At 38.8% G+C, this 20,278-nt stretch overlaps 1 protein-coding gene across 1 annotated transcript in view; it reads right to left on the bottom strand.

The window, feature by feature from the left end:
• Positions 1–20,278, bottom strand: part of COL4A3 (collagen type IV alpha 3 chain) — a 149,664-nt gene that overhangs the window by 110,911 nt on the left and 18,475 nt on the right. The gene's annotated exons all lie outside the window — the stretch shown is intronic.

Consider the following 20,278-nt stretch of genomic DNA (forward strand, 5'->3'; position numbering starts at 1 on the left):
CTTGAGCCACCGCGCCCGGCCTACTGTGAATTATTAAGATGCCACTCAATGTTAGTGCTATTAATTGAATGTAAACTCCATACTGTAAATGTTCTTATCATTTTTTCCACTTCCACATCCCCAGATTCTATCTAGGCTGAATGTCAGTCAATGAATATTTATTAAGCCCTGGTACTGGTCTGGGAGCTGGGAATCCAGCAATTAACATTAGACAAAATTCTCATGCTCAAGAGCCTTATATCTTAGGGGAATGGGTTTGATATGTGGTAAATATTTGTGGAATATTATTGCTGAAAATAAAACTAACTAGGAGATAATAAATGACTTGCTACTGTAGCATTAATACTTTTTTTTTTTTTTAAACCCAGTATACCAGCATTATCAGTTCACTATAGGTAGAAAACTTTGGATACCAAAATAAGATAGCCATGATTATTTAGGGCTTCAAGAAATACCTATGGTTGGAAATGGTAACATTTGATAGGAAGAACAATGAAACATGAAAAAAAGCATGGGAACAGTCACAAGATAAATATAGACAAGTGTAAATTACACAGCTCTCTGAATACAGATGAATTGCATACCACAAGCAAGCTAGAACTTTTATACTCTAATATAGGCACCCTACAGTGTTACAACACATTCAAAACATCAAGTTCTAATGAACCCATACTTAATAGCATACAATAGCAAGAATAATTCTGGAAGGGAATTCTGTACCTGGATTTTTGTGTTGCTAACCAACCTTGAAATCAAACTGCTAAATAGGGCTTAGTGTACTGGAAAATCATTTGAAGTCCTTTTACCAGCATTCAGGTTAATGGTTAAAGGTTGGTATTTAAAGTGTACTATAGTTTCCATTTAATACTTTAGTTAATAATACATCATTCCATGGTGTTTGAAAAATACATCAAAACAAGTAATAGCAAACTAGACCAATGCTTCATTTGGGATCAGGAGGTGCTTAGAACAAAATAAATCTGGCTATCCATTTCCAATAGACAAGAGTAATTAATTTCAATAGGAGAAACACATACAATTGAAATACTTGAGTCCCACAGATGGTTTTAAATCTCTCGTTCCATTCAGAATCCTTTCTGTTTTGCAGTTGAAAAGGATTTGGTAGTTTCTGATTGGTGTCTATAGTGACATTAGGTATTTCTCAGTTTTTAGAATGAACTACTTGTTTCTCTAAACACACGACCCCACACCTTGGATTTCACAGTCTATTGAAATCAAGGTCAACTGGAAACGAATACATTGCTACCATTCTTCTTTCTGTGCCTTCAGACTTTAATAAAAACCACTGACTGAGAGGACAGTGGCAAATACAATGTAAGCCTGGTATGTGACAAATTTGCCTTTTCTACCCAAAATGTGTTGGGCTTTTGCATTTTGCTTTTTGATTCTACCTAACTATGTCAACTCCTACTAAACTTTACCAACAGAGGAAATTTTTTTCCTCCTTAGTAGAAAAGTTTCGTGTCCTAAAACTATTCATGAACTTGTAAATAAGAGTGTTTTTCTCATAGAAAATCTCTTGCTTTTTACACAGATGCTAAGTAAATACTGTTCAGCTTTTACTATCTTGATTCTTCCTTCTTGAGCTGATTGGCTCTAAAAAGAGAGTCATTAAGGTAACACAATCTAATAAGAATAAATGTATTTGTTAAAACAAAACTTTTTAAAGATACTTAAGGCACTTCATTATTACATTAAAATTAAATGTGAATAATATAATTTCTAATCTAAACTTAAGAAGAACCCTTCTTCCCATTTTCCTGTTTAAACATTTTCATAATAACATTTTGGAATAAATGCAAAGCAAAACCAAACAAAACATAAGCAGAAAGTTGAGGCGATCTGACATTTGTAATTGAACATTTAATTGTAATTGAAGATTTAATTGTAATTGAACATGTAATTGTTCAATTGTAATTGTACATGTAATTGAACATGTAAATGAAACCGTAAACTCTAACATAAATTCATATCATGTTACTCATGACAGAAACAAGTTTACAAGTACAAATCACAGAGAACTAAGATGCTTGCTTTTGGAGTCTGTACATAAGTTTCTAGAATTTGCAACTGAGACCCAAAGCATTTTACCCCTGCTTGTACTGCTGGACAGTCAGCTATGAATGGCTTTGTGAGTCTGGGCAGATTTTTGAGTCCTGCCTCCAATGCACACTAGAAACATGCCCCAGCGCCGTCCTTGTTTTCTAAAATAGGGCAACTTTTAAATCTACATGTATCTTTAGGCATTGACTATGTACTATAGCTGTGCTTAGGACAATGGAAATTTTGTGTAGACTGGACTTATGCAGAACAGAAGTGAGACGAGAGCCAATAATTGAACAATCAAGGGTTGAAAACTCTGCGTAGAACCAGCATGACGTGGGACGATGGGGAAGAGTGTGGTGCTTTGGGTTGCTGGCACCCAGGAAAGACTTTGTGAATGAAGTGGATGGTCAAGAATGTTCTAATGGAAAGTCAGTGTAGATTAAAGGAAAAAAGCCCCTTTCTTTGAGCTGTATCTACATATACACACTATGCAAAGATACAAACTTCGTTCCTGTTCTTTCTTTTCCATTTACATCCAGATCACAAAAAGAAATATCATAAGATGGTGAGGTGACAGTCAGGCTCTGCCAGCATTCAGCTGTGTGCACCTGGGAAAAGCTTCAGTCTTTCTGGTCTTCAGCTTTCTTAGATTGGGCAAAGCTATCTCTATGTTTTTTTCTACTTCTAGCTTTCTGTGATGAGGTCAAACCATACATGTCTACAGAATATGGTACCTTCTAGACTGTGAGTAAACATGCAATATAATTTATGAGTTAACATATATAAAGATAAGCTCTTGCTGCAGCCTTCCTATTAACATCGTGGGATGCATGATTCATCCTTCAGACTAGTTTTTTGTTTGTTTGTTTTTGTTCTTGTTTTTTACATTTTTATATGCACAAGAACTATGCATGTTAAAAGCACAAACCCTTCTGAACTTGCCCTGCTCCCAACAACCTGTCTTCATTCTGATTCATTGAATTGGGGCTGGGGCCGCAGATATGAATGTTTAGTCTGGACTGGGCCCAAGAATCTCAACATTTAAGATCTCAGGTGATTCTGATGCCTATGGGTTGTGGACGACAATGCAGAAACACTGAAGTAAGGGATTAATCCTGACCTTGGGTCATTTCTCAAGCTGAAGCCTTTCAGGGACTTTAGGAAAATTTCAAATCAATCTCTTTGGAATGCTTCAGATTAGAGACAAATCCCTTATGTCTGTTTGATCCAGTCATAGTTGCAGACTGAACGAGCCAAAGTGAACTACAACAGGGCATTGATTACCTGGTTATATTTAAATCTCTGAAATACTTATTTTCTAGGACGATAGTATGCCAGGGGCAAGAATTTTCAGAGGTAAAGATTGCCAAGTAGTATCAAAGATAGAAACAACCCAATCCTGGGGGAGGAACGGGGGTGAAATAGACAAGGAAATTCATAACTAACTCTGCTGTAAAACTACTGAGGTTGCAATTACACAGGTAAATCCTCCGGAAGAAAGTGGAATTTTTCTTGTAATAAACATCTTACTCAAATGCCCCTTGCCATGCTTACCAACCTTCACTTACTAGTAATATGTTCCTCTGAGCCTAACATGAATTTTTTCATTCTTCAATTCAGTTTGCTCCTAATCTGTCCTTAGGAGCAAAAACAGCTGTTACTCTGCACTGGAAAATAAACCAACAAAAAGAAAAAAACATTTTATATACTTGGAAAATATTAAGATATAACCTTCAGCAAGGCCATTTTATTATCAAGTGTTATATGCACTATTTTGAGTCTTCTGTGAACGTTCTTATATTTGTAGAGAGGGATATCCCCTGCTCAGGGTCATATCCTTACTCTCGACCAGTTTGGATGCAATGATGGGGTGATGGCAGGTAGGGTATTAAGTCTCACGTCCCCTGCCCTAATTCCTGTGACTCAGCAGGGCCATCTCAGTTGCTGCCATTTCTAATTCATTCACCTCCCTTTCCAGCCATCCTTCACTTCATCCTGCCTCTAAAAGGAGCTTCTTAAGCACAAATCTCTGTTGATTCCCTGCTAAAAACCCTATACTGCTTCCCCATTGCCTTCCATACAAAATTGAAATGACTTTTAACTGTTAAAATTTAAGTAAATAAAAGAGGGGTTTCATAAATATGGAATATGTCTTCCTTTCTCTACAGGCTCTTCTCTGTCAACTTGTAAAAATGTATCTCACTGTAACAGATACACAACTGGCTTTGAAACTTTTAAAACAGACCACCATGATGGGAGTTCCTTGAGGTCACGGAATTCCTTTCCCACTCATTTTTTTTTTTTTTTTTTTTTTGAGACGGAGTCTCGCTCTGTGGCCCAGGCTGGAGTGCAGTGGCCGGATCTCAGCTCACTGCAAGCTCCGCCTTCCGGGTTTACGCCATTCTCCTGCCTCAGCCTCCAGAGTAGCTGGGACTACAGGCGCTGTCACCACGCCTGGCTAGTTTTTTGTATTTTTTTAGTCGAGATGGGGTTTCACCGTGTTAGCCAGGATGGTCTCGATCTCCTGACCTCGTGATCCGCCTGCCTCGGCCTCCCAAAGTGCTGGGATTACAGGCTTGAGCCACCGCGCCCGGCACCCACTCATTTTCATTTCTCCAGCAGTAGTACACGGTGTGGAGTGTTTGTTAAACGAATACATTTTTAAAAAAAGAATGGATGAATAAAGACATTTTTAACATGATTATCTAAAAACATGTCTAACCACGCTTCATTTGAATGATAACATACATAAGGTATTTATAACAATATATTCAACTTAATTTTGTTCATTTGACACATAGCTTTATTGACAGAATGGTTTATGTTCTTCATAGACCATGTAATGTATTTGAATTTTTAAATAAGTATTGCCACAATTTGGAAAATCAGCATTTGAGGTCAAGAACCTGGTTGTAATCAGACTCTGATGGCCATTCACAAATCCAAGCCTGATTAAATCTTGATACAGAAACAAGTATCTTGGCTCCAGTCTTTGGTTTCAATGGCACGAGTGGTTACAATCATGAAGTTAGCTGCCTCCACTATCGCTTACAGAAGATGGCCCACATAGATAGCTGAGAACTGAATTAAGTCTATTCCAACCAAGAGAAAAATGCAACAGTCCTTAGAGCAACAAGCCAGCAAGAGAGGCCTCGCTAAGAGGGAAGAGTCAAACAGTGGCCACTTCCAAGGGATTTGGCACTTTGGCTGTTCTTCACCTCTGCATAAACACGATTTCCACAACTTACAGAGAAGGCAGGAGAAGCAATATATTGGAGGGGTCACCCCAGAGTTCTAGAGCGAGACAGCCAGGCTGACTTCCCAGTTCTACCACTCACCAACCTTGAGACACACCTTAGATATTACTTCTCCTCTCTGCCATGTCCTCGTTAGTGAAATGAGATAATTGTTGTAACCTGCCTCATGGAGGTGTGCAGGAACCCTCACCACCATGCCTGGCACAGAATAGTGGGTTCAGAGAGTATTCACTACTATGCTTATCCTCCTGTTTCCATTTCCACTTTTCCAAGATAGGTGTGTATGTGTTGTGAGAAATGACTGGAAGTTTTCCCAAATGCTTTCTGGTAACCTTAGGGATAAGGCTATGTCTTTCTCTTCTGACACAAACATGGTCAATTTTATAAATGCAAGTGTTAAACAACTTTGCATTTCTGGAATAATGCTACTTGAGGTTAGTGATTTTTTTTTCTTTTTAGTATACAGTTATGTGTTACTTAAAATGAGGATATGTTCTGAGAAACGTGTCATTAGACAATTTTGTCATTGTGCAAACATCATAGATTGTACTTATAGAAACCCAGATGTGTAGCCTGCTGTATTAGTCTGTTTTCAGGCTGCTGATAAAGACATACTCAGTATGGTATGGTATGGTATGGTATGGTACAGTATGGTATGGTATGGTATGTGTGATGGTACACACCTGTAATCCCAACTATTTTGGATATCAAGGCAGGAGAATTGCTTAAACCCAGGAAGGTGGAGGTGGGGGTTGCAGCGAGGTGAGATGGTGCCACTGCACTCCAGCCTGGGTGACAGAGCGAGACTCCATTTCAAAAAAAAAAAAAAAAAAAAAAAAAAAAAAAAAAAGACATACCCGAGACGGGGTAATTTATAAAGCAAAAGAGGTTTAATGGACCAACAGTTCCAGGTGGCTGGGGAGGCCTCACAATCATGGTGGAGGGCAAAAGGCACAGTCTTATATGGCAGCAGGCAAAAGAAAGCTTGTGTAGGGAAACTCCCCTTTCTAAAACCATCAGATCTCATGAGACTCATTCACTACCATGAGAACACCACGATAAATACCCACCCCCCATGATTCAATCACCTTCCACCAGGTCCCTCTCACAACATGTGGGAATTATGGGAGCTAGAATTCAAGATGAGATTTGGTGGGGACACATTCAAACCACATCACCTACCATACACTTAGGCTATATAGTATACCTGCAGTCTGAAACAAACACATAGATAGATAACTGTGTTTTATTTGTTACCTAAAACCATATATAGGTTTATTGGTTCAGATCAAAAGTACATAACAGATGTGATTCCTGGGCTATCAACCTGTATATTGTAGGCAATTGTAACACAATGGTATTTGTATATCTCAACACAGAAAAGATACGATAAAAATACAATATAAAAGATAAAAACATGGTACACCGCCGAGACGGGCGGATCACGAGGTCAGTAGATCGAGACCATCCTGGCCAACACGGTGAAACCCCGTCTCTTCTAAAATACAAAAAACTAGCCGGGCGTGGTGGCAGGCGCCTATAGTCCGAGCTACTTGGGAGGCTGAGGCAGGAGAATGGCGTGAACCCGGGAGGCGGAGCTTGCAGTGAGCTGAGATCTGGCCACTGCACTCCAGCCTGGGCGACAGAGCCAGACTCCGTCTCAAAAAAAAAAAAAAAAAAAAAAAAAAAGAAATATCAGAAAGATATTTCTATATCTATATTAGATTTCTAATTTTGTTTCAAAAAATAATTAAACAGATTGCTAAATATTCCCACCGTGTTAACTTTATAGTTGTTCTACATCAAGTGGAGAAATTGTTAGTTAAATACCTAAAGTGCTTATGCAGTCAGTAACAATGAAGGCATAACCTAGTGTCATATCTTTTCCTACGTTGCTAACTGATTATATAAAATGTCCTTGCTGACCAAGCTGAGAAACCATCATTCATATTAAATTAAAATGGAATGTTAGAATCCAAGAACATTGAATTGGCTGATGAATAACATTCTGAATGTCTTTTCGAGTGTTATGGATATTACAATAGGAACATTCTCTGGCACATGGCAGCTTCTTGAAAAATTAGGAAGGATTAATTTTGCTTTGTCACATAGAAAGATAAAAATAACATCACTTAGCTTAAAAAGGTGCAAATGACCCTTAATACAATTTTAAAAATATATTCTGTTTGTCGTGATCACAAGAAGAAATTAAAAGAAACTGAGAAACGTTTTTTTTTTAGGTTTAAAGGATAAGTAAAACTGTTTCAGTATTTTCAGTTGTATATAACTTATTTTAAATGTCCTCAATGTCGGAAGTTCTAATTCACAGAATACACCATTTGTATGTTAAATTCTCATTTTATACTCATTTTCAGCTTATTTTTCAAGATAAATAATATGTTGTAATAAGCTGGATAATATTGAAATAAATATTTGCCTGGCATGAATGTTGGAGACCTGCAGGCTAGTCTCAATTTTCTCTTTTGAGGAATGGTATTGATTTGGTGACCCTGAAATATGATAAAGGCAGTTTTGTTTAATAAAAAAAGGCAAGTTTTGAGATGAAAAAAAAAAAAAAAACATGGTACACCTACATAAGGCATTTTCCATGAATGAAGCTTGCAGGACTGGAAGTTGCTCTGGGTGAGCCTGTGAGTGAGTGGTGAGTGAATGTGAAGACCCAGGACACTACTGTACGCTGCTGTAGACTTTATACACACTATACACTTAGGCTACCCCACATTTATAAAAACTAATTTTCTTCCTTCAATAATAAATTAACCTGAGCTCACTATAACTTTTTTACTTTATACATTTTAATTTTTAAAACATTTTGATTCTTCTGTAATAACAGCCTAAACCACAAACACATGGTACAGCTGTACAGAAATATTTTCTTTCCCTTTATCCTTATTCTATAAGCTTTTTTCTATTTTTAAATTATTTATTGTTTAACTTTTTAAGCTTTTTTTGTTAAGAACACAGACACAAACACACACATTAGCCTAGGCCTATACAGGGTCAAGATCATCAATGTTACTGTCTTCCACCTCTACCTCTTGTTCCACTGGAAGGTCTTTAGGGCAATAATGCATGGGGCTTTCATCTCCTATGATAAAAATGCCTTCTTCTGGATACCTCCTGAAGGACCTGCCTGAGGCTGTTATACAGCATATACACACACACACATACACACACACACACACACATATATATATATGGCATAGACTCTAATAATAAAAAGTATATTATGGTAAACAAACTAGTAGAGTATTTATTGTCATTATCAAGTATTATGTGCTATACCTAACTGCACATGCTAGACTTTTATACGACTGGCAGTGCAGTAGCTTTGTTTACACTAGCATTACCATAAACAGGAGTAATGCATTGCACTGTGGCATTGGGACTGGTATACATCACTAGTCCATAGGAGTTTTCAGCTTCATTATAATCTTATGGGCCACCATTGTACACGTGGGGTGTATCTTCTTTTGAAACATCATTGTTATTCAATGCATGATTACACTGAGTTTTTATTTTATTGCTTTATGTTATTTTGCTATCTTTTGTTTTTTCAAGATTTTCTTGTCAGGATACCTACATGATTTGGGATTATGATTTTATTTTTCTGCCTTATTTTGCTCAAGTTCAAAATCTATTTATAATGATTTGTAAAATAACAAAAATGGAAACAAAATGTTAGGACCCCATCATTTTTCTCTATGCACCAGAACTGTTGAATAGCCTAACAGTCATTTCTGGACATAATGAAAAAAATTCACTTATAACAACTTTAGGGTAGGAATTCCCTCAAAAGATAATTAATAGAAAATTTTCCTTTTCCCCCCAAGATTATTGGTTTATTTAGATTTTCTATCTCTTAATTTTGGTAGTATATACTCTAACAGGAAATCATTTAAGTTCATTCATGTTTTCAAATTCATTAGCATGGCAGGTGCAAATTATTTTTACTTTTGCCTGTATGTGTCTTTTCCATATTCTCGTTTTGTGTATCACTGGTTTTTCTATTTTTCTTTGATTAGAAGAGCTAGTATTTTTCTATTTTCAAATATTTTCCACACACTTAGCCACAATATTTATGAATTTACAGCATTTCTACTTTCTTTTGTGCTCACTTCTTTTTACTTTTTAATTTCTCCCTTTAATATTTTTATATTTGAGTTTAAGAAAACTTTTTGAGTTGATTGCGTACTGCATTTACCTTCTTTATTTTATTAAGAATGTGCTCACAGCAGTACCAGATAACTTTCACTCCTCCTTCCAGGCCTGCTCCTTGTCTTAGGGGGCTGACCATGAGGACCACAGAGGGGGCTCCCACAACAAGGGGGTCGTGAGCTCTCAGGCTTCTGGCAAAAGATCAGAGAGAGGGAAGGAGCAGAGTGAGATCAGGGCCTCTACTTTCCTGGCTCCCTCCCTGCAGGGTTACCTTGAGCACCTGGTCCCTCCCTTACAGCCCCTCACCCTTCAGGACGGTGACCAACTCAATACTACTCTCTTTCTTGGATTCAGGAAAGGGAACAGTGGTGGAAACAATTTGATTGTTGAACTATCTCTGATGGTTTACCCTAACCTCACCTTTCTAACCAGTGTCTCTATAAAAAAGTTCTTCTCAAATTATCCAATTGTGAGTGTGTCGTGGGTTTCTTATTGGGATGCTGATGATACAACAGGTATGCATTTTCCTCAGAAGACTCTTTGGAACATAACCGATAGGATCCTCCCTTCCTCCCTTCCTTCCTCCCTCCCTCCCTCCCTTTTTTCCTTCCTTCCTTCCTTCCTCCCTCCCTCCCTTCCTCCCTCCCTTACTTCTGTCCTTTCTTCCTCCCTCCCTCCCTCTTGTCTGTCTGTCTGTCTCTCTGTCGCCAGGCTGGAATGCACTGGCACGATCTCGGCTCACTGCAACTTCAGTCTCCCTGATTCAAGAGATTCTCCTGCCTCAGCCTCCCAAGTAGCTGGAATTACAGGCACGCACAACCATGCCTGGCTAATTTTTGTATTTTTAGTAGAGACGAGGTTTCATCATGTTGTCCAGGATGGTCTCCATTTCCTGACCTTGTGATCCGCCTGCCTTGGCCTCCCAAAGTGCTGGGATTATAGGTGCGAGCTGCCGTGCCCAGCCAGGATTTTATTTCTAATCTTTGCATCCTCAATATTTATTTAAACATCCCGCCATTGTGACATTGAGTCCTTCCTTAAACTAAGAGTTATTTAGGAAAAAGATTTAAAAGGCATAGGTAGGCTTTTTGTTGTTGTCTTAAATTTTATTGCAATGTAAACAGATTTTGATTCTTCATCCAATTCCACAAGTTTATGTAATTTGTAGAATTCCTTCATTGTTGCTTTGTGGTCAAATTATGGTCCATTTTTATAAATAGAATATGAGCACTGGGAAAGAAGATGTATCGTTGTAAGGAGGAGATGTGCTTAGTCATATCAGGTGAAGCTTACTAATTGCATTATTCAGTTTCTCTAAACTGGTGCACCTCAAAGCATGGGTCTCAGTTTCTTACCTATGAGAAGGTAAATATAGAAATTGAAAGTAAGCATTTAGAAAGCTTAGAGTGATTTGATAGAGCAATTTTATGCTGATAAAAATAAAATATTTGGGTTTATATTTTATATCTTTTAATTTTATTTTCTTTTAATTTATTTATTCTTATATTTTAAGAAAGTATTGGCTCACAATATAATGGAAATGTAAAAACCAAAACAAAACTTCCTTCACTATAGAAAGTTTGAGAAACGCTGTTCCAAACTCTTATTTGGGTTGACTCGATTTGTCAAGGATTGTTCATGATTCACTCTCACTCCCCAGGGGACAGTGAAACCTCTCTCCCTGCCCTCCAGGCCACCCCTAACCTTTTCCCCACCCTTCACTACAACAACTACCACAAGCACACACTGAGCAAAGTCCCAAGGGACACTTACAGAGATTGAGGACTTGGGGCACCTGAGAGCATCGAGTGATATCCATACAACCACCATTGATTGTGGTGGGGTTTGAAGACTTTCAAAGTCCCAATACCAAGGGTGGGACAGGGGATCACGTTTATTTATACAGCATCATTTGATTCCACGATTAGCTGAGATGAAAAGATGGTAGATGAGGAAACTGAGACCTGGGGTTGGTTTTCATCCTGCCGTGGTCAGGTTCCGGGGAAAATTAAATGAGCAAGTCAAATATGATAGTGTATGGTGAACCACATCTAACATTTCAAAGCATTATGTGCACATGAAGAAATTAAATATTTAATAAAATGGTAGGGGAGAAAGACAACAACCAGACGCAAACTTAGCCTTCTTCACAATTCTATAACTAGGTTTAGACAAGCTGTTCAAGGCAAAATAGGTAGTCAGCACCTGGAGTAATAATTGTTTGGGATTAATTTACCATCTGTTTTTCAATGACATTTTTGCATCTGAATGGTATAATTACCATTTATACTCTGTGCCAAAAGCAAAGAGAGAGAAAAATGAATGCTTGAATTTGGAGCAAATTCTTTCTTTTAAAAGATTTGCTTTAGAGATGAAGAAATTCACCGTACACATTCACAGAGAAATTTAAGGAAAAATGAATTTCTTCCCTTCAATAATTTTTTTCCCTTTCCACAACTCTCAAGTGTCTTGTTTTTGATAAGGGCACTGCTCTTGAAGAAATTGCCAAATTTATTCCAAGATCTTTGTGTTTTGTAAGAGAATCTGTAATATTCTAAGTTCTTCTTATTACTAGTGTTCCAGAAACTAATTACGAAAAAAATCTTTATTTTTAGCCTTAATAATTACCAAAATAAGAAAATGATTTCCATGTAGGGTAACCTGAGATATTCCCAGTAGTTGTAAACACAGTTGTCTTTTATTAAAGTTTCTTGCAGGCCATAATGTAAAATTTCAGCTACATCTGTCTCCAAGATGAGTTATTTGGCCAACTTTGAAATCTGATCATTCTGATTTGCTGAGTCACTGTAATCTTCCATTGCAGCCCCTTGGCACGTTCTTTGAATCCTTGATGCCCAGCATGGCCAACAGGGGAGCTCCATAAATGCACTGTGGATGGAGCCATTGAACATTTGTGTGTGGCTGGTGAAGAGTGATTTTTGTGAACTGCTTTTCAAAACACTTCTTAGCTTTCTTTATTGTACCTCCTGCCCCCCTCACCCACTTAAATTTTTTGTTTTTCCATAAAGTCTGAATTCAGAAAATAGGTCTTTTGTATATGCCAACAGTCTTAAACTTTTGCATCCTTTAAAAAAAAAATCCATTTCCGAGAATGTGTACAAGGAATGTACTTCGAAATCAGAGTGTCATCGGCATGATCATAGCAGTATTACTTATAATAATAAAAATTTTGTTATTCCCCAAGTATCCAATAAGAGCAAAGTGGTTGAGAAAATTTGAATGTTAAAAATGGTTTCCATGGCCATATACATATTATTTATGTAGTCTATTTTTAAGATAAAAAAGACAAAATTTCATATACACCTTTACATCTATATTTTTAAAAATTCTATACATAATAGAAGTGCTAGAAGATACTAAAAACATTAATGATATTGTCCCTAAGTAGTGAAACTATGATTTGCTTTCTTCCTTTTAACTTTTCAGAATTTTGCACATTTTTATTAATTATGACATATTACTATCTTTTTTCAGACAGCATATTGTGCTGTTACCCAGTCTGGAGTGCAGTGGCATGGTCTTGGCTCACTGAAACCTCCACCTCTTAGTCTCAAGCGATCCTCCCACATCAGCCTTCTGAGTAGCTGGGACTACGGGCATGTGCCACCAGGCCTGACTAATTTTTTAATTTTTTGTAGACACGGAGTTTCACCATGTTGAGCAGGCTGCTCTCAAACTCCTGAGCTCAAGCAATCTGCCTGCCTCGGCCTCCCAAAGTGCTGGGATTAGAGTCACGATGCCCAGACTACCTATTACTTTTATAGCAGAAAATCATTAATACAGTTTGTTTTAATTAGTGATACATTTCAACCTCAAAGAATACACAAAGTCCTTCTTCTGTTACATATTTTCATCTGAAATAATAAATTGATATGTATATATTCCGAGATAATATATAAAACAGATATATCTATTTATGTGTTTGTTTTAGACTGTAAAAGTGTTTCCATTTTAGTTTCTTAGGAATGGGTACAGACTGTTGTGAGAAGCATCATGTATGTTCATATTTTAAAAGGGAGTCAGGATCTGCAAGAAATGGAATTCAAGGCATGTTTGCAGAGCCAGCAGAGGAAATAAAGTATCGTGGAGCAGATAGGCCAAGATGGCAGTAAGGGAGAAGCATCACTCTCTTGAGTTACCTCCAGCTCTTGAGGGACCTGCATGTGCCTTGCATTTAAAAAACGAAAATTTATCTCGATATATTCTTGTCTGATGAATTTTTCAACTCATTGATGAATAGTGACGGCAGCTAAGATGCACCAGGGAATGTAGTGAATGGAGGGGATGTTTGCTATTTCCTGTTCTTTTTTTTCCCCACCTGACATTCTTCTTCCTTCCTCTTGGTAGAAGCACATCCATCTCCCTAGCCACTTTGATGGCTTTAGAGCATGCAGCTCCAAAGTTTTTCTCTGATGATTTCTGGGAAAGGAAACTTCCTGACTTGGGAGGAATAATTACTGGTAGAAATGGCTTGTCTTCGTAGTCGACATAACACAGAGAAGTATATGGCTGAGATCACAAGAGAAAGCAATCTTAGGACGAAGCAGACATCATAGGAAGACAAGGGGCGGAAGGAAACTTGGTCTTTGATGATATCTTTGAAATGCTAGGTCCAGCCTCACCTGAAACCTCCATGACTTCTACATTTTTAAATTATGGAAGCAAATAAATATATGTAAAATTGTTTACTCTATTTTGAATGGAGAGTTTTAGGTTACTTACAATTTCAAGCCTGCAAATTAGAACTCTGGGTTATTTAGGTCTTAATTGATAAAAGAAACGCATACTAATATAGTGAAATGGACAGGCTTTTTACTGATACCAACTTGTAATACGAATGTAGCACAAGTCTCTGGGTGAGAGCAGTTCTTTGATGCTAAATTTGGGAGCATGCAGAGTCATCTGTCAGTCATCACCACATCACGTTGATTAGACCAAAAAACTCACAGATCTGCTTGCTGCTTTCCACCCTCTTGGTCATTGTATTCCTGTTGGCCACCTCCTTGTCTCACTGGGATCACCACCACACCTTGCCTGTGCTTCTCCGTGTTCTCCCCACCTCCTGTCTTGCTCACCTCTAGTCCATTTCCCACACCACAGCCAGGGTCCTCTTTCCAAACCACAAATCTGATGATGTTTCTGATCTGCTCAAGATTTTTCTGTGCTCCTCATTCCTCTAAGGATCAAGGTCAAACTCCTTCTGATGACCCTGCAGGAGGGAGCCCTGCCTGCCTCCCCAGCTCCCTTTTCCTTCCTCCCCTGGCCTCTCTCCCTCCAGATGCTCACTTTCTCTCTGGTGCTCAAACAGAATCCCAAGCCAACATGGGCTGTTTTCTGTATATGGAAGATTCTCTCCTCCCATCCTTCCTGGCTGGATTTCAGTCTCAGTGTGGACATCATTTTCTCCGGGAAGGGTTTTCTGACACCCTTCTGTATGCTCCTTTGGCAGGCATTCTCTGTCACTGCATTCCTGTCCTATCATGTAACATTACAATTGCCCATTTCTTGTTCCATAACTCTTACTAGACTGGAAGCTCTGTGAGGACAGGTCCATCATGCTCACTCTCATGTCTTCAACCATAACACAGCACCTAGCACACAGTAAGTGCCTTATAAATATTTTTTGAATGAGTTAATGAATTAGGAAATGATATGGCAACACATAAAACCATACACATATCAGTGCAAAAGTTACATTCTGCTTGCATATATGTGTGTCTAATTCAGAAAGTTATTTATTTGGTAGTGTAGCGCATTTAAGTGAAAACAGTTCCAGTTTTAAACAAGTTAAAAACATTTCATTTGGGTTTTGATTCCATGAGTCACAGAACCTGAGCCAGTTTTCTAAGCGAACTGCTGTAACTCTGTTACGTGAGATGGAGTGGGGGAGAAGTGCTTTAAAAATAGCTGACCTGACCGGATATCCCTCTCGGTGGCCTGGGTTATGTAAAAGTATTTTGTGTTAAGCCAGTGACTCACAATGGCTCGCTGAGTTTTGAAAAGACTATTTGGGGTCCTTTTTCAGTGTTAAATACCTGCTTATAAACGGATCAGACTAAAACTCTCCTAGATAAAAGGATACAATGTCCAAATGTTACCACTTTCTAACTCCAGATACTTAAAAAGAATTCTGATGTTGATACTAAAAGTAATTTTTTTTTTTTTTTACAAAGTCCTTTAAAAATTTAGTGAAGAAGCCGGGATTCCTCTAAAGAAGAGCTGCTAGATTTGGATTTAACATACTTTTCTATTGGAGTAGAACAATCAGATAATATCTGGAGTTACCAACATTTATTTTAAGTTTTTAAAAGTAGTAGTTTGGGGATTTTTTCTTCTAGCCCTCATAAAAGCAAAACAGTGGGGGCTGCTGTTTATCTGTTATGAACTACATTCTTGGGTACAGCTGACTGGACCAAAGCAGGCGAGTCCACTGTGCCGTAACATGTCCTGACTCAACAGCTCTATCAAGACAGTGATCAGCTGGACCAATCCTATTCTCTCTGGAGATATGGGGCATTAGATGCTTGGTAGTGGGAAGGGAAGCTGAGATAAACAGAGAGAAGGTAGAAGGCAGACACTCTGGAAGGAGAAGACATGAATGAATAGAAACCATGAAGTGGAAGCTGAGTAGGCAGAAACCAAGAGCTAGGACACACATGGGTTGGTTGTCTGGCGCAGGAATGGTAGAACTTCTACTGCACTGCTATAATTCCCACTGTTGAAGGGACAATGGGCTAATGAGGTCAATAAGCCTTCATATTCCTAAAATAACTTCCAATATCTATGAGATCTGCCTCAAGAACTAAATTCCTATTTATCCTATTGTTAAGGGTGTATACTTACAGAAAACTCAATTTCTTGGGTCTTTGCCCCAACCTTCCTCCCCTACAAGAAACCCCATCCAGATATATATGTGCAAACCAGCTTGCAGAGCCATTTGAATCATACACAGCTCATCCCTGCTGCTGTACTTCTCCCCTGCCCTGACCAGGCCATCAAAGTCAATTTCTACTCAAAGGCATCCCTGGAGCAACCATTCTCCTCTTAGTTCGAAGTGTGTGATTATCAGCATCTCCCCACCCTCACCCTCCTCCTCCCTCCAATTTTCTGTTTGCAGAAGACCCAGTCCAGCAACTTGGTAAGTCAATATCTGAAAGGTTGCTGGAATCCAGATTCATGAAGGAGATGGAAAAATTACTCTATTATCCTGAGTAAGGTGCTTTAAACTCTTAAAGACAGTGTGTCTTCCTGCATCCAAAGATAGAAGAAATGAATTACTGTTCATCATGTGTACTAAAAATACCTGGAAAATCTCTAATGAGTGAGGAGAATACCATCGAAAGGAGCTGTTTCAACTAACTCTTTTCTAACTGAATGTTCCAGGAAGCAGATCAGTGCCCTTATTAAAGATTCCCAAGGAAGCTTGCTCACTCCTTCCACCACGTGAGGACACAATGAGAAAGTGCTATCTATGAACCAGGAAACAGGCCCTCACCTGACACCAGATCTGCTGGTGCCTTGATATTGTACTTCCCAGCCTCCAGAATTGTGAGGAATAAATGTCTGTTATTTATAAGGCACCCAATTTATGATGTTTTACTAGAGCAGTTTGAACAGACTAAGACATTTTCTATTCTTCACCTGTCCTGAAACAAGAACATTGAATGTGATAGAATACCCCCTCAAAAACAGATGACCTACACTCTCCCTCATGCCATCCCAATCCTATTAACATCTACAGATGGTGGAACCTGCTTACCCCCTCAATAAAACCAAACTCAGGATCCTCCAAGGTTGGCCTAAGGGAAGAACTTTCTTGTGAAAAGGACACTGGCTAAACTTTGTAACTCTCATTTCAGGTCAACCAAATTCAAACTTTTTGCTGCTCTCACTATTAGCTGCTCCCCACACTAGCCTGGCCTGGGGAGAGCAGAGATGGTGATGCCACTGTCAACACTGGCCTTGTGCATCAAGGGTGACAGCAGAATCTCCCCTTAATTCCCAGTGGGACACCGAAGACAATGATGTCATCATAAGCCTCATTATTGGACAGTCATCATCAACCACACCATCACAACAGCTGTTCGATTTTTATTTTCTTGGTTTCTTTGACTTCTCATTACGTAATGCACCTTATCTTATTCAACAGTGCTGTGATAGAGGGCATAATAGAAGCTTGAACGTATACGAAAAATCAAACCAAATCAAATAATCTCCTGTTCTCCAACCACCACCCCAAGGATAGGGGGCAAATCTTTAGAAACAGAAGGAGTGACTAACACACAACCAGCTATTCTGGTTAACAAATTACAGTCCACTCCCGTGCGTTGAGTTCTCCTTCCCTGTAGGAGATGCTGACTCCTTCATTATCTGGACACTTCCAGTAGCCCACGGGTCTGGAATTTCAGGTCCAAGAGGGACCTGGAGGTCAGTCGGAGGAGGTGTTTCCACATGAGAGTTCCAGGGGCCATTTGCATCAGAATGAACTGAGATGTTACAACTGCAGATTTCCAGGCCACACCAGACACTTACTGAGCCGGAATCCCTGGGGATTTTGCCAGGAAATCTGCATTTTCAAATAAGCTCCCTCTCATGCACACTAAAGTTTGAAAACCAGTAGTCTAAGGCTTTCCTTCTGAATTTCAGTTCTCTTTTTACTTCTTCCGTATTGACAAGGAATGTTTACTCTCTTCTGTAGGGATTACAATTACACCAAATAGTTACATGGTGACGGGAGTAGGGGAAAATCAGTGGACTATATAATAAATTAAATAGATATTCTCTTTACATATGAAGATGAACACACTATCTTTAACCTACATTTGCCATTGCTTTTTTAGTAGTAATGACTAACTTACCTATATTCAAGAACAAGAACAATGTGTACAATTGCCCTTCTTCTCCTACAGCTAAAAGGTAACTGGTCCATATAGAGATTTTATCTGATCTTGGCATGTCTAGCAGCACTGTGCACTCACACTTGGAGTAACTGCCAAAAGCCCTGTGTCAAAGCACCTCAAACCACCCATCCTTTGTTTGATCAGACCTTGCACTTGGCCAGAAACTTTTTGCTTTTAACAATTTGGCTGACTGAATCCACTACTAAGAAAAGAATTGCAGCCTAATGTCAAAAGTCCAGTGAGGCAGCCATGCAAAGGAGGGGTCAAGAATGTGTACACAAGTTTAGAGAGAATTTTTCTAAAATGCACATAATGAAAAAAAGATGAGTCTTTCTGTATACTTAAAATGCTCTATTTGGTTTATCTGGTTCGGGTATGAACTTTAAGGATAATCAAATTTTGTTGTTGTGTTTTATTAACTTGATACCTCACTATTTTATACTTTGAGTAATTTGAAACAGTAAAGTAATATTTTAAGTTATTGCTGGTAGAAAAGGAAACATGATCCCCCAAAAGTAAAAGGATATATTAATAAAGACTTGGAAATGAATACCAAAATGTAGTAGCATAGCAAAAATATTGACCAGGCCTTTCTTGGTAAAAAAAAAAAAAAAAAAAAAAAAGTAAGAATTATCACTTTTTGAGGGGCATCAATGAGCAAGGCAGAAGCTGAAATCAAGCTGGCACTCAAGGTCACCTAAGAAGGACTGATATTTCAATAGTTACCATTTCTTTTAGAGACTGATTGAGTCAATCTTAATTTTACTAGGGCTGACACTCATATGTCTGCAAAAGTTGAAGTGCCTCGCAGTTTGCTGATAAGCAATAATTAACCAGCAACTCAGTCCTCACATTCCCTTGTCCATCTTGGGTAACTGCCAGATGAGCTTCCTAGCCAGGGTTCACCCAAGTGCACTTGCTGGTCTGCGTTTGTTGATCCTGAGGGTACTTCTCTCCTCACTTGTTCATATAAGAGGCTTCTTGGCTGAGGTAGAAGGTTGCTGACCCACCAGTTCTTCTGGCCAGACTATTGTCTGGATTCCTGATATCTTGCCAAGGTTTTTGAGGTGGCAAGCAACAGAAATGATTTAGGCTAACACAGTGATCAAAAAGGAATTTGTTGGAATGACATGGGGGCAGCACATAGAAATTGAAGAAAAGTTAAATAAACACAATTCAGAAAAGAACAGCCCCAGGGCTATTGTGAGAATCAAGGTACAAGAACTGACAGAAAGTTTTTGCAAGGCACTGTTGTCAGGATGAATAATCTCCTTACACTCCCAGTTGAAAATTTAAATTCCTGGGAAAGGGCACTTGACTGGCTTGGCTTAGGTCCTGTGCCCGATCTGTTGACTAAAGGACTGACAAGCAAGGAGGAGAGGGTAGGTCTCTCAAGTGAAATTGACACGCTACCACCAGAAGGAGGAAAGAATAATTGTCAGGGGAAAGTAGCAGACATCCGTGTCACTCTGTTTTCTGGTGTCCATGGCTTCCATAGGCCTGCCTGTTGGCTTTGGACATACGATCTCATCTTGGTTTGGAGTCCTTTTGGCCAAGTTTGGTAACTCCACCAAGTTTGAGTCAATCTTCTACCTGTGCGCCCCCTAATGCCTGGTCTGACCTAAAGTCTTAAGTCAAATGTAATTCCAGTGAGCCCTCTGACTTATATTTTTCTCCTTTCCATCCACCACCTTGCTCTGGTCTCTGGTTCTGGTCTGCACTGTTCCTTGGGACTTTTACATATCCCTGAGCACCGTTTCTTTTCTTTTTCTAACTTTTCAAAATGGGAATGAATCATCCCTTAATTTTATTCTAATTCATAGCTTGTTCCTCCTTCTCCCAGAGGCCGCAGAG

Source organism: Rhinopithecus roxellana, chromosome 14 (genome assembly GCF_007565055.1).
Source record: "Rhinopithecus roxellana isolate Shanxi Qingling chromosome 14, ASM756505v1, whole genome shotgun sequence".
Classification (NCBI taxonomy): Eukaryota; Metazoa; Chordata; class Mammalia; order Primates; family Cercopithecidae; genus Rhinopithecus; species Rhinopithecus roxellana.